At 40.3% G+C, this 12,192-nt stretch overlaps 1 protein-coding gene across 1 annotated transcript in view; it reads left to right on the top strand.

Moving 5' to 3' along the window:
• The first annotated feature begins 5,673 nt into the window (after nucleotides 1-5,673).
• Nucleotides 5,674-12,192, top strand: part of HCN4 (hyperpolarization activated cyclic nucleotide gated potassium channel 4) — a 209,618-nt gene continuing 203,099 nt past the window's right edge. The window contains exon 1 of the mRNA XM_068275742.1: nucleotides 5,674-5,761. The gene's annotated coding sequence lies outside the window, so the exon portion shown is untranslated. The remainder of the gene's footprint in view (nucleotides 5,762-12,192) is intronic.

Below are 12,192 nucleotides of genomic sequence, written 5' to 3' on the forward strand. Positions count from 1 at the left end.
CATGGGGGCTGATAGCCCCTGGACCTGCGCAGTACCCTCCTGGTGACATCAGCGGGAGCGAGGACACGGCAACGCAGGTGCAGTGGTTTTCAGACTTTAAAGTCTGAAATTCCAGAAGTGAACCGGAGGCGGGGCCGGAGCATCGGTGAATGGCTGCACAGGCACAGGATGTCTGCGGGGGACCATTAGAAGCCCTGGGTAAGTTCAACTCATTTTCCCCCGACCCCCCTACAGTATTCCTTTAACTAGCTGCTAAAGCTGTTCAGCATTTCCTTGGCCATGAATCTCTAATCAACATCAACAAACAAGCGAAGTATGAGCACATTGTCCTCGCCGTCACGCTGCCTGCCAGAAACCACCCTGTTGTCCCTTCTCCACTGAACAGTCCATGCTGTTTGGCTTTTTTATTCCCTGCAGTGCCTCTTCAACAACCAACCCATGACTGTAAAAGAGGAACTACAGGGAAAAACAGAATGAATACAATTGTTTATTTATTTACAATGTTGCTTTATAAATTATTTGGTCAGTGTTTGCTCAGTGTACAATTTCCTCTCCCTTATTTATACTCTGAAATTTTTCACAGATGGCATATTTAATCCACCTAGGTTAAGCATCACTGGGAGAGCGGAGCTACATACAATATATAGCTATAGGAAGTGTTTAAGATGCTGAAACCAAGGATAATTAATGTAACAGTGGGTATCCTGATTAACCATTTAAGTCGCCTGGACGTGATTGTCACATCCAGGCGGCTGCTGCGCTTCGGTGCACACATGCGTGTTCCCGTTCCACCCCCCGGTAACCCGAAGATCAATGAATGGGAACATAGTTTCTTTTCATTGATCTAAGTCCCCGGCAGAAGGCTTCTTATCAGAGGCCACGGTCTTTCTGACAAAAATTAACTGTTTACCTCCCACACCCAAAATTACCCAAATTAAATTTTTAATGATCAAAATAAACTTACAATTAAAAAACAAAAACAATAACATAAATAGTTACCTAAGGGTCTGAACTTTTCTGCAATCTGCATATGAAGAGGGTATATTGCGAAAAATGTTTTAAATTATAAGCTTGTAAATAGTGATGGTCGCAAAAATGAAAAAATGCACCTTTATTTCCAAATAAAATATTGGCGCCATACATTGTAATAGGGACATAATTTAAATGGTGTAATAACCGGAACAAATGGGCAAATAAAATACATAGGTTTTAATTATGGTAGCATGTATTATTTTAAAGCTATAATGACCGAAAACTGAGAAAAAATGTTTTTTTCAATTTTTTTTTTAATATTCCTGTTAAAATGGATTTAGAAAGAAATAATTCTTAGCAAGATGTACCACCCAAAGAAAGCCTAATTGGTGGCGGAAAAAACAAGGTATAGGTCAATTCATTGTGGTAATTAGTGATAAAGTTATTGGCAAATGAATGGGAGGTGAAAATTACTCAAATAAGGTGAAAAATACCTGCGGGTTGAAATGGTTAATTTACTGCATTCTACCATATGTGGTTAAAGAAAACCTGAACTGAAAATTAAAAGTCAAAATAAGCATACACAAGTCATACCTACCTTCCATGTAGTCTACTCCTCAGTGTCTTTCTCCTGTCCCGCGTCCTGTTTGTTCACTGTGATCAAGGGAATTTTCCATCCTCCATTTTGAATATGGCCATTACCCCACAACAGCTTCCTGGTCAGCACACTGTTAAACTGTAACATCGCCCACTTAAGCCATAGGGAAACATGGACATTACCTGGTACTTCAGTTTTCCTCTCAGCTATAACTGACAGCAATTGATATTTTACTGACAGCAACTGATATATTTCAGATCTGACAAAATATTGGCAGAACTGGAAGGGATTATTGTCAGAAGAAAATGATGAGCTTCTGAGAGGAACTGATGGCAAGGTAACTATGCAATGTTCATTTGAAGTCACCTCGTGTGTTTATTTTAAATATTTTTACTCAGTACAGGTTCTCTTTAAAGGCAATTTTCCTGCCACCTTCCTCCACCCTCCATCTCTGGATTGAAAGGCTTTTTGGGGAATGATCTCCACTCTGCTGTGTCGTGTTTGTGTGATTGCCTCAACTTTGTAACTACACCCCCAGTCTTGGTGTTGACTAGTATATTGGTGTATGTGTGCGTATGTGTATGTGTATATGTGTGTATATATATATATATATATATATATATATATATATATATATATATATATATATATATATATATATGTATATGTGTGTGTGTATATATATATATATACACACACACACACACACACACATATATATATATATATATATATATATATATGTGTGTGTATATATATATAGATATATATATATATATATATATATATATATATATATATATATATATATATATATATATATAAAACGCATAATTTACAGAAGCCCAGCATTGTCTGGTGTATTGTTAATTTAATTAATAGATAATACTTTTTTTCAGACACTAGAAAATAATCTGTAACAAAGCTTAGTTTGTGTCTCATAATGTTTAATATTATCGGCTACAGTGGTAAAAGACAGTATAGTAAAGAGTGTACTGTAATAACATTTCAGTGTGCACTGTTGTCTGCATACATGAGCTTTGGCAATCTGCCAGGAGGAAACGATCAATGGCTGTGGCAATAATTACTGCATTCATAATGTTAAAAGCCATGTTTAACTTTTTACTGTGTGGTCAGTTTTGTAAATGCGATGTCCTTTCTCTCGTTACATAAACGTGCATAAAAATATCACTTCTTCCAAATGGAATTCTGGAAGGAAGATGCTGCATTAAAGGATACCCCAGGTGACATGTGAATGATAAGATAGACATGGGTATGTACAGTGCCTAGCACACAAATAACTATGCTGTATTCCTTTTTTTATTTCTCTGCCTGAAAGAGTTAAATATCAGGTATGTAAGTGGCTGACTCAGTCCTGACTCAGACAGGAAGTGACTACAGTGTGACCCTCACTGATAAGAAATTCAAACTATAAAACACTTTCCTAGCAGAAAATGGCTTCTGAGAACTAGAAAGAGGTAAAAAGGGGAATTTCTTATCAGTGAGGGTCACACTGTAGTCACTTCCTGTCCGAGTCAGGGCTGAGTCAGCCACTTAGATACCTGATATTTAACTCTTTCAGGCAGAGAAAGAAAAAAGGAACACAGCATAGTTATTCGTGTGCTAGGCACTGTACATAAACATGTCTATCTCATCATGTCACATGTTACTTCGGGTATCCTTTAAAAGATTTATTGATTATAACCAAGCAGTACAATTATGTCTTAAATAATATACATCTTGAAAATCTCTCCATGTATTTGTTTTTTTCAGTTACATGTCTCCTTTTAAAGTGCAAAAAGGAATTACATGCAGGGTATTTTCCTTTATTTTCGTAAAATTAAATGTGAAATGAAGAGCAGTAACTTTAATATATCAAGCCAGAAAGCACGTCATCTGGCTTTCAGTTTTCAACAGAATGTTTCTAGAAATCATTTGGAAGATGAGGCTCATAGAATAAAGTTGGAATTTCTCTAATATCCCAGTGATGAGGTTGGCCTAGCAGTTTCTAACACTTTAATATATTTTACAGTAGCACATTACAGAATATGGCTGGTTGGTCTCAAACAGAATTGTTTGATTCTTGTACAGCTTCGGTAAATATGCCCCTCCAAAGCTATTCACTCAGCTCTTGAGGCACAGAAACCATATACATTTTTACTCAGACTACCAACTCTAGACAGTATGTAGAGAACCTTTTTGAAGGCCAAGACCCTTCAAGGTATAGTTGTATATATCTAATTTAGCCCAATCTGGAATGATAATTGCCTGACAAAGCTGAGTGCTCTGCAGTTTGATAAGCAAAGTGTAAACAAATGTCTAGATAAGCAATAATCAAGTATTCTCTTGCCTACGCAGGCCTCAATGTGATTGCAAACGTTCTATCCCTATCTCCAGTATATACACATTTGTCTTGCAATCAGAGCACAGTTGAATACTTCCAGTTTTAAAAAGTTTTTAGATTGAATCTGTCCCTGATCTTTAATGTGCTCTATCAGTCCCTATCAAAACAAGGCCTAATCTCCTTTCACTATTCTCTTTAGCTCATTTTCATTAGTTGACGGTTATCAGAATAGGAATGACTTTACAAATTGCAATCAGTTTCATTGGTCTTGTTAAATACCTCCCAGAATCTTTTACAGTTCTGATCATCTTTAACACCTAAGTGTCTTCAAGATAGGCCTTTGTGAAACTCCTCTCTGCCTATGTTGAAAAAGTGATCATGGCAACTTAATAAATATGTTATGGAACTGTCCTAAATTCCATAGATACTGGCAAGTAGTCTTGGAGGTATTGGGTACATTTTACCAATTTAACACTCCCAGATCTATTATAACTTTTTGGCTCGCTGGACAATGGTGTTCTATCTGAGAACACTAGTACTCGTACTCTCTTTCAGATCAGGATGTTGATCTTATTAGAAATTATACTCCGCCAACAATTGATGTTTGGATTAAGTAGGTAAATGACTGATTCCCTCAGGTTGGAAAAAATATTATATGCGCACATGAAACCCAGATCGCTATGACAAAATATGGAACTGGCTACGGAACGTAGACTCTGAACTGATCTGTTTGATCACTTGTCTCACCACAATGAGAAATACATACTGTATAAATACCCTATAAAATTGTTGTAAGCAATAAATTGCACACCCATCTTGATGATTGCCAAGAAGTTTGTTTAAGGTTACTGACAATGATTCTCAAGTGTAATTGCATATGGGCCATGGTGTATTAAAGCAGGATTGTCATCATAAAAATCACATTTTAACAGCAACTGGTGAGTGTATTCAGTGATAAAGATGCTAATCCTGCATTCAAAACTTTTTCTGCTGTTATGGTTTGGAGTTCTCACATGCCTTAGGAGCACTGGCCCTTTAATTGCTGTTGTCAAACAGTTGCATGCTGGCAGGTCTTTTTATCTACAATATATACCTCCTCTTCCCTTTATTTCCCCCTCCTTCTAATGACATAAGATAGTGCAGTTCCTAGTTTAGACCTCAGTGGGAGTATCTGAAGACTCGCGGAGGAGGACGGGTAATGAATACACAATTAGCAAGAGGAGAAAAAAAGAGTCAGGGAGGAAATGATGTCAGGTGGTCAAAGGTAACCAAGATGGAAACTATCTGGAATAGGATTCTCTGCTTTTCCTTTATAAAATTAACAGGACTCATAACGTGGACAGTGCAATATATCTGTTATGTAAGTAGAACTATATTTATCTACTTATATATGTGTTTTTTATTTCTAGGTTAGCATGGGTGTCACTTGTTCTTTAAATAGTAGAGTCATGAATACCGGCAAGAGGTCTTTGCTAGGGGGCTCTCCAGTTTAATTATATTTACCAGTATTTATTTGTGATTAGCATTCATAATGGATGACCGAATCAAATATTTTTTTTCAGCCCAGTGAAAATATTCATGATATATCTGCCTAATAACTGTTCTGTTGCACTAATTAGCAAAGTTAATTATGGCAGGTGAAAGAAATGAAGATAAAAGGAAGAGTGGATGTTTCTATTTGACTGTTAAATGTCTCTTTTACTCAACATGTTTTCAACAGAGTGTTTCTGTTATTTTGCAGCTCTGCAGTTAATCAGTTGTCCAACTCCATCTACATTAATGGAAGAACACCTTTAATGCTTCCAGCACTTAACATAATGAAAGAAACACTAGGGCTCACTAAAAAGGTTTGTAGACCAAAAGCCAGGTTGACGTGTTGAAATAACTGAAAAGCATGGTTTTTCAATCATTTTGTAGGTTTTGTGATAAGTACAAAAATAACTTCAACCCCGGAAAGCAGCACTAAAGTCTTGTATGCATACAAAATGGAACTTATCCAAGGCAGCCATTTGTGGTTTCCCCAGCCCAAAACTCAGTGATCTTGCAGGTGTCTCCAGAGATCATTTAACCACTTTGCTTGCTTGAGTTTTTACCCCTTACAATACCTGACAATTTTGGAATTTCAGCAGTCAATATTAATACAGCAATAACTTTTTTTATTACTTATGCCATCAAAGTGGTACACATATTGGTGTAACTATATGTACGCAGCTGGTGAGCTGGGCGCAGGGTGAGCCGGATGACAGCTCGCCCTGCTGCCGCTCGAATCCCCAGCGGCGTAAAATACTATTCTGCCTTCAAGTCATCACAACTCAGAGGGAGATGTAATTTGGGGTCTGGCGATCGCCGGAGCCCCAAATTACCCTTATGCATCCCACATAAAACATTACTGCACTAAGCGCTGTGCACCGAAAACCACATGCTTCGCATATATTGTTTTATTTCTGTACAATCTAGGCTTTCTATGGATAGTATTTTTTCCAAGAATGTTTTAATTTTATAGGCATTTTACAGGCGTAAAATAGGTGTGAATGCACCCTCATATTTCACCTGTCCTAATTTTCACATGACAAGTGCCACAATAATAAAACAATTCAAAATATATTATTTGACTCGTCCTGTTTAAAATGATACCATACATGCCATATTTCATAACTAGATCAGCATGTAGCATACCATTATGGCCAGTCTGTGTGTCTGTAGCAACTGGATGTGATCGCTATGGCACATAGTTTGCTGACCCCAATGCTGTACAGACATTGCTAGGCAACAGCATAGCAATGCATCTATACAACACTGGGTCCCCGAACAGTCGCCATAACGATCGCATCTGATTGCTATGGACGGCAGCCATTACAGGTGTCCATGAATCTTAAACAGTCACTTAAGCCAACTGAAAACAATGAGTTTAATTCACCTGGGGCTTCTACCAGCCCCCCGCAGCTGTCCCATGCCGACTCGCTCCGATGCTCCTGGCACTGCCGGCAGCCACCTCTGGTTTCGGCGACAGGAGCTGACAGGCCGGGAAACGCAAGTGATTCTTCGTGTTCCTGGCCATAATAGTGCCCTCTATGCTGATATATCTCCTGCCGCCGAAACCGGAAGTGGCTGCCGGCGGGGCCAGGAGCATCAGAGCGAGTCTACGTGGAAACCGGACAGCTGCAGGGGGCTGGTACAAGCCCCAGGTGAGTAAAACTCATGGTTTTCAGTTGGCTTAAGTGTCCCTTTAAGGCTACGTATAGGTGACACAAGGGGTTATTTAGTTGGGTAGGTGTTAAAAAACTTGGGGGGGCAACAGGTGACTCTCATGTCCTGGAATCTTTAGGAGGTCAAATTAGGACATGTGAGTCACGTCTAGAATCTTAACTGATTAAAGATCAAGTATGTAAATGAGAGCGACTCCTGAGCTTATTGTTCACATTCCACCCAAATCTACTTCTATGTGCCTCACACCACCATCCCTTCTTCACTCCACATAGCAAAGCTACGCATCTGTACAGAGTTCATTTCCCACAGTGCCACCTGCAACTTGGCTAGGCTGCAACCAAAACTAGGCTTGATCCTCACAGGCGACACTAAAGGAGCGTGTGCACACACCTTAAAGTGACACTGAAGTGAAAAAACGTATGATATAATGAAATATATGTGTAGTGCGGGCAATTCATAGAACATTAGTAGCAAAAAAAATGTCTCATATATTTTCAGTTATAAAGCTTTTTTCTTTAATAAGATTGCATCATTCTCTAATATTTGCAGATTACACTCTGTATTTTAAACTATGAAACAGAGCAGGAAAGTTAAAAGGGCCATTAGCTGTGCAGTAAAACCTTAAACAAACAAGAAACAGTGAGAGACAGGTTGTGATACGTGCTTCAGAAATTAGCATTGCTCTCTGACTAAATTATTTGGAGAGCTCAGAGAACTCTTTTGCATAGATAACTGAAGTATCTTAACTCTTCCTGTACTGGAAACAATATGAGACTCATATCTGTGCTACTAATGTTCTATTTCTTAGCTGTACTACACATACAAATCATTGTATCATACGTTTATTTTCACTTCAGATTCCCTTTAACAGTGAAAAGAAATGTACATTTTTTCAGAGTCAGGTGAGCTAAATAGAGCAGTTGAACTCTGGGTATGTCTGCAGATGGACTGCTTAGGTTGTGCAAAGGAGTGTGGCATTCACTGATAGTTTGTCACAGACTAAAAAGTAAAGATTATTTTTCATTCTATTACCCACTTAAGGACCACAGTGTTAAACCCCCCTAGTGACCAGGCCATTTTTTAGTTGGTGGGGTCTGATCGCTCCCCAGGTGTTTGTTTGTTTTTATAATTTTTTTTTTATTTTTTTAATACATTTTCCTATATTTTTTTTTTTTTTTTACTCCCCCCTCACTCCCCCGCCAGCCAATCAGCGTGATCGGCTGTCATAGGGTTCAGCCTATGAGAGCCGATCACTTTACTGCCTACAGAGGGGCGAGCCGTGTCACACGGCTGTCCCCAGTACAGGGTTATTAGCCGGCGGTTTCGCCATCTAACAGTCTCCGAGCAGCGACTGCCGCTGGGAGACTGAAGGCGGAGCGGAGCTCCGGCATCAGGGTGGAGATGCGCGTGCATCGGCGCACACACTCTCCTGCAAGCCCCTAAGAAGCCATTCACACCAGTCGGCGTGCAGTAGTCCTGGGGCTGCCGCCGCGTTCACCAATTGGTGTGGAATGGTCGGCAAGAGGTTAAATTACAAAATAGCCTGTGTAGCATCCATAGGGATAACAGATGATTGTCAAGTGCGACCGGTGGCGTCTAGTATGGCGGCTCTTGGCTTTTGGACATTTTCCCCCTTACTCTCATCATCCAACACCCCTCATCCACCTTCCCCCTGTACTTGGCAAAATAAATGATTCTGATTCCATATGTGTTGTATTCATCATTCAGCTAAACTTTAGCTTTTTTTCAATGAGCAGTTTAACCTTTTCCAGAGGTGCATCACTGCCCCCCTAAGTACCAAAGGCTTTTCTTTCCAGTTTTCTACTGTGATTGGCTGACAGTGATTATAAGGTCCTGACCTGGCCTGACCAGTACAGTATCATTAGACAGCTGAGTTTAGCAGCAAGTGAGCGGTGATAGCGGCAGGAGCGCAGGGAATGGGAGATTGAAAACTACAGCCTGACAGAGATGAGAAGCTCCAAACAGGGTACATAGTTAAATCAGCTGCATCTGGAAGAGGTTAAACACACACATATTGGTTTAATTTCTTGCCAAGAAACATACACCCATTGTTGTGGTTGATCCAGCCCAGACACTTCATAAACTGTGACACCATATTTCCTGTTTCAGCTTCGCATCTTCCTGTTGTTTGCTTTGCACAGTGAATTAACATAATCACATTGCTTATTCACTGTCTCTTGACAAATTCAATAACCCAAGAAGCTGCAAGGCTGACACTGGAAATGAAATTGTCGTTTCCTGTCTGACAAAGTAATTTAAAGTCTTTTTGGTGCATAAAAAAAAAAGTCCATTTGAGATGTTCTCAAAGTGTTGGGAGGATAGAAAGGGAAAAATATACCTGCTTGACATAGTTAATGTTATCATTTGTTTAGGTACTTTGCAAAAGACTGAAGTTTGTCCAACTTGCTGCTGATTGTATTACACTTGCCACTCCTATGTTTTCTTCATCATTTAATGCAGAGTAACCAGTAACCTGGGAGTCCATGCTTACTTCAGAATGCAAAAGAGAAATTAGCTGTGATCTCAATGTACTCCTGGCTCACAGAGCTGTGTTGTCTGCTACTGAGCACCATGAATGTCACTAGCAGACCAAAGTAAAATATAAATACAATTACATAGTTTAACTACTTTAGGACCGCGATGATTGAAATCTACGCCCTGTTTTGGTGGGCTGGGCCCCTGGCTGGCAGGACGTAGATTTTAATCACCGATGGCAGCGCGCTTTCGCTGTTTCCGTCGCTCCCCGCTGATCGCATCGCTTGAACCCAACATTTCTCACCACAGCTCACAGATTTCTTCCTGTCTCTATGACGCCAGAGCCATGTGAGCCGGTCAGGAGCCGATTTTATTGACTCCTGGCGGTGTCTATCAATGTAAGCCACTCCCATTGGCTTACATTGACAGACATGGTCAGGAGCCAATGAAAGAGGCTCCTGACCGGCTCACATGACTCTGCCGTCATAGAAACAGCAGAGTCTATGTCCTGAGGATCCCGGTATGCAGCAATGACGGTGGTTGCGGCGGGTATGCGCGGTGATTTGTCGGGATTCTGTCGTTCTTGTACCAGCGGTCTCTGGTCCTTAAGGGGGCAGAGACCGCTGGTACTTAAGTGGTTAAGATACTATAACAGTTATTTCCAATATTGTTCATGAATGACTTCAAACTTATGCCTAGTACACACCATACAATGTTGTGTTAGATTTTTCTGTTAGATTTTCTGTAAGATTTTCTGTAATTACATTATTTTCTGTAAAGTACTGGTAGAGACTGGTCATTATCTCTGGAGCATTGTCTTCTGGTTATCTCCTGCTGAGTAGAACAATGCTTAATTGCTAGGCAGATAGATGGTTAGATAGATCATTTCCAACATGTTGGAAATTATCTATCTGGTAGGTAAATCTAATGCTGGGTATACAGGGCTCGATTCTGAGCTGATAAGATGGTTAGATAGATAATTTCCGACATGTCCGATCACCGTTCGATCGTTTTGCCAATCACCGTTCGATCTCGATTTGTCATTGAAGTGAATTGAAAAAAAAGATAAGAAAAATGAGCGAAAGATAAGAGAATTGAGCGGGCAAAACGATCGGGCGCAGAATCGAGCGCCAGAATCGACCCGTGTATTCTAAACATTACAGAAAATGTTATGGTGGCATTACACCTTTTAAACTTGTATCTGATTAGAATGTTTGCTGCGTTCCTCTTCTTTCTCAGAGTGTCAGTGTTTCACAGCAGCGCGCCGGGCGCTGCTGCTGTGACGATGCAGGGGGCAGGAAATAGCGCGGCTCCCTATAACGGCGATCTGTATCGCCGTTACCAAGGGAACCGCTCTTTCCTGCCCCCTGCATCGTCACAGCAGCAGCGCCCGGCGCGCTGCTGTGAAACACTGACACTCTGAGAAAGAAGAGGAACGCGGATTAGGAAGCGGCCGCTGTCTAAGAAGGTAAAATAGCAGCGGCGGCCGCGGGGGGAGCGGGGAGCAGGGGGAGCGGGGCGCGGACCACCCGACCACCCACCACCCACCACTAGACCACCAGGGAAGACTCGCATACAAGCCGACCCCCCAACTTTTGACCCCATTTTTGGGGGTCAAAAATTCGGCTTGTATGCGAGTATATACGGTATGCTGAATATTGTTACTGAAAAGTGTGTTTTGTAAGCAGAGATATACTGTAATATGGAAAGGCTAGAAATAAATACATTAACTGTCTGACACCAGCCACTTATTTTAAAGTTATGCTGTGAGTGTATGTTTGATACCTGACTCTGCTTAGCAAAAACTCGGTATACAGCGGTACCAGAGTAGAGTAAAACGTTTTAAAAACCGCTTAAAAGCAGAGGGGGATGTTAGGGTGGACTTACCTTCCTCTTACAAAAAAGAAAACTCACTCAAGTATCGATAAAACAGAATTGACAAATAATTTATTCAACTCCACTGACCCCGCTTCCTCAGGCAAAAATGGGAGAACAACTCAGTGGGTCAAGAAGTAGGTTTGAGCTCCTCTGTGCAGTGCTATGGAAAGAGAGTTTTTTGGTTCTTTTTGGCCCACTACGGGACATTTTATGGAGTTTTTTTTTCCATAATTTATTAGAGTATTACGAAAATTGACAGGTTTTTTTTTTGGCCCACTACAGGCCACATTTTATGGAGTTTTTATCCATAATTTTTTAGGGTATTACGAAAATTGTCCGTTTTTTTTTTTTTTTGGCCCACTACAGGACATTTTATGGAGTTTTTTTTTCCATAATTTATTAGGGTATTACGAAAATTGTCAGTTTTTTTTTTAATTGCCTACGTGTAAGAAAACAGCAATTTTCATATAGTTCTCATGGAAGCCGCCTACTTCTACTTCTTTACCTCAACACCTTGACTAATTCTGTTCTAATTCATCACTCAAGCGGTACAAAAGCACACCAGCTATTGGAAGAGTGTTGAACTGCATGAAATTAAGCTTTCTATCTGCCTGTGACAATAGTGAGTGACTATCCTAAATTTAACCTGTTTTTACAATCATCCACAGCCTGTTCTTAGTCTCTGCTCCTGTGTTGC

The sequence above is a fragment of the Hyperolius riggenbachi genome, chromosome 3 (assembly GCF_040937935.1).
Source record: "Hyperolius riggenbachi isolate aHypRig1 chromosome 3, aHypRig1.pri, whole genome shotgun sequence".
NCBI classification, from domain to species: domain Eukaryota; kingdom Metazoa; phylum Chordata; class Amphibia; order Anura; family Hyperoliidae; genus Hyperolius; species Hyperolius riggenbachi.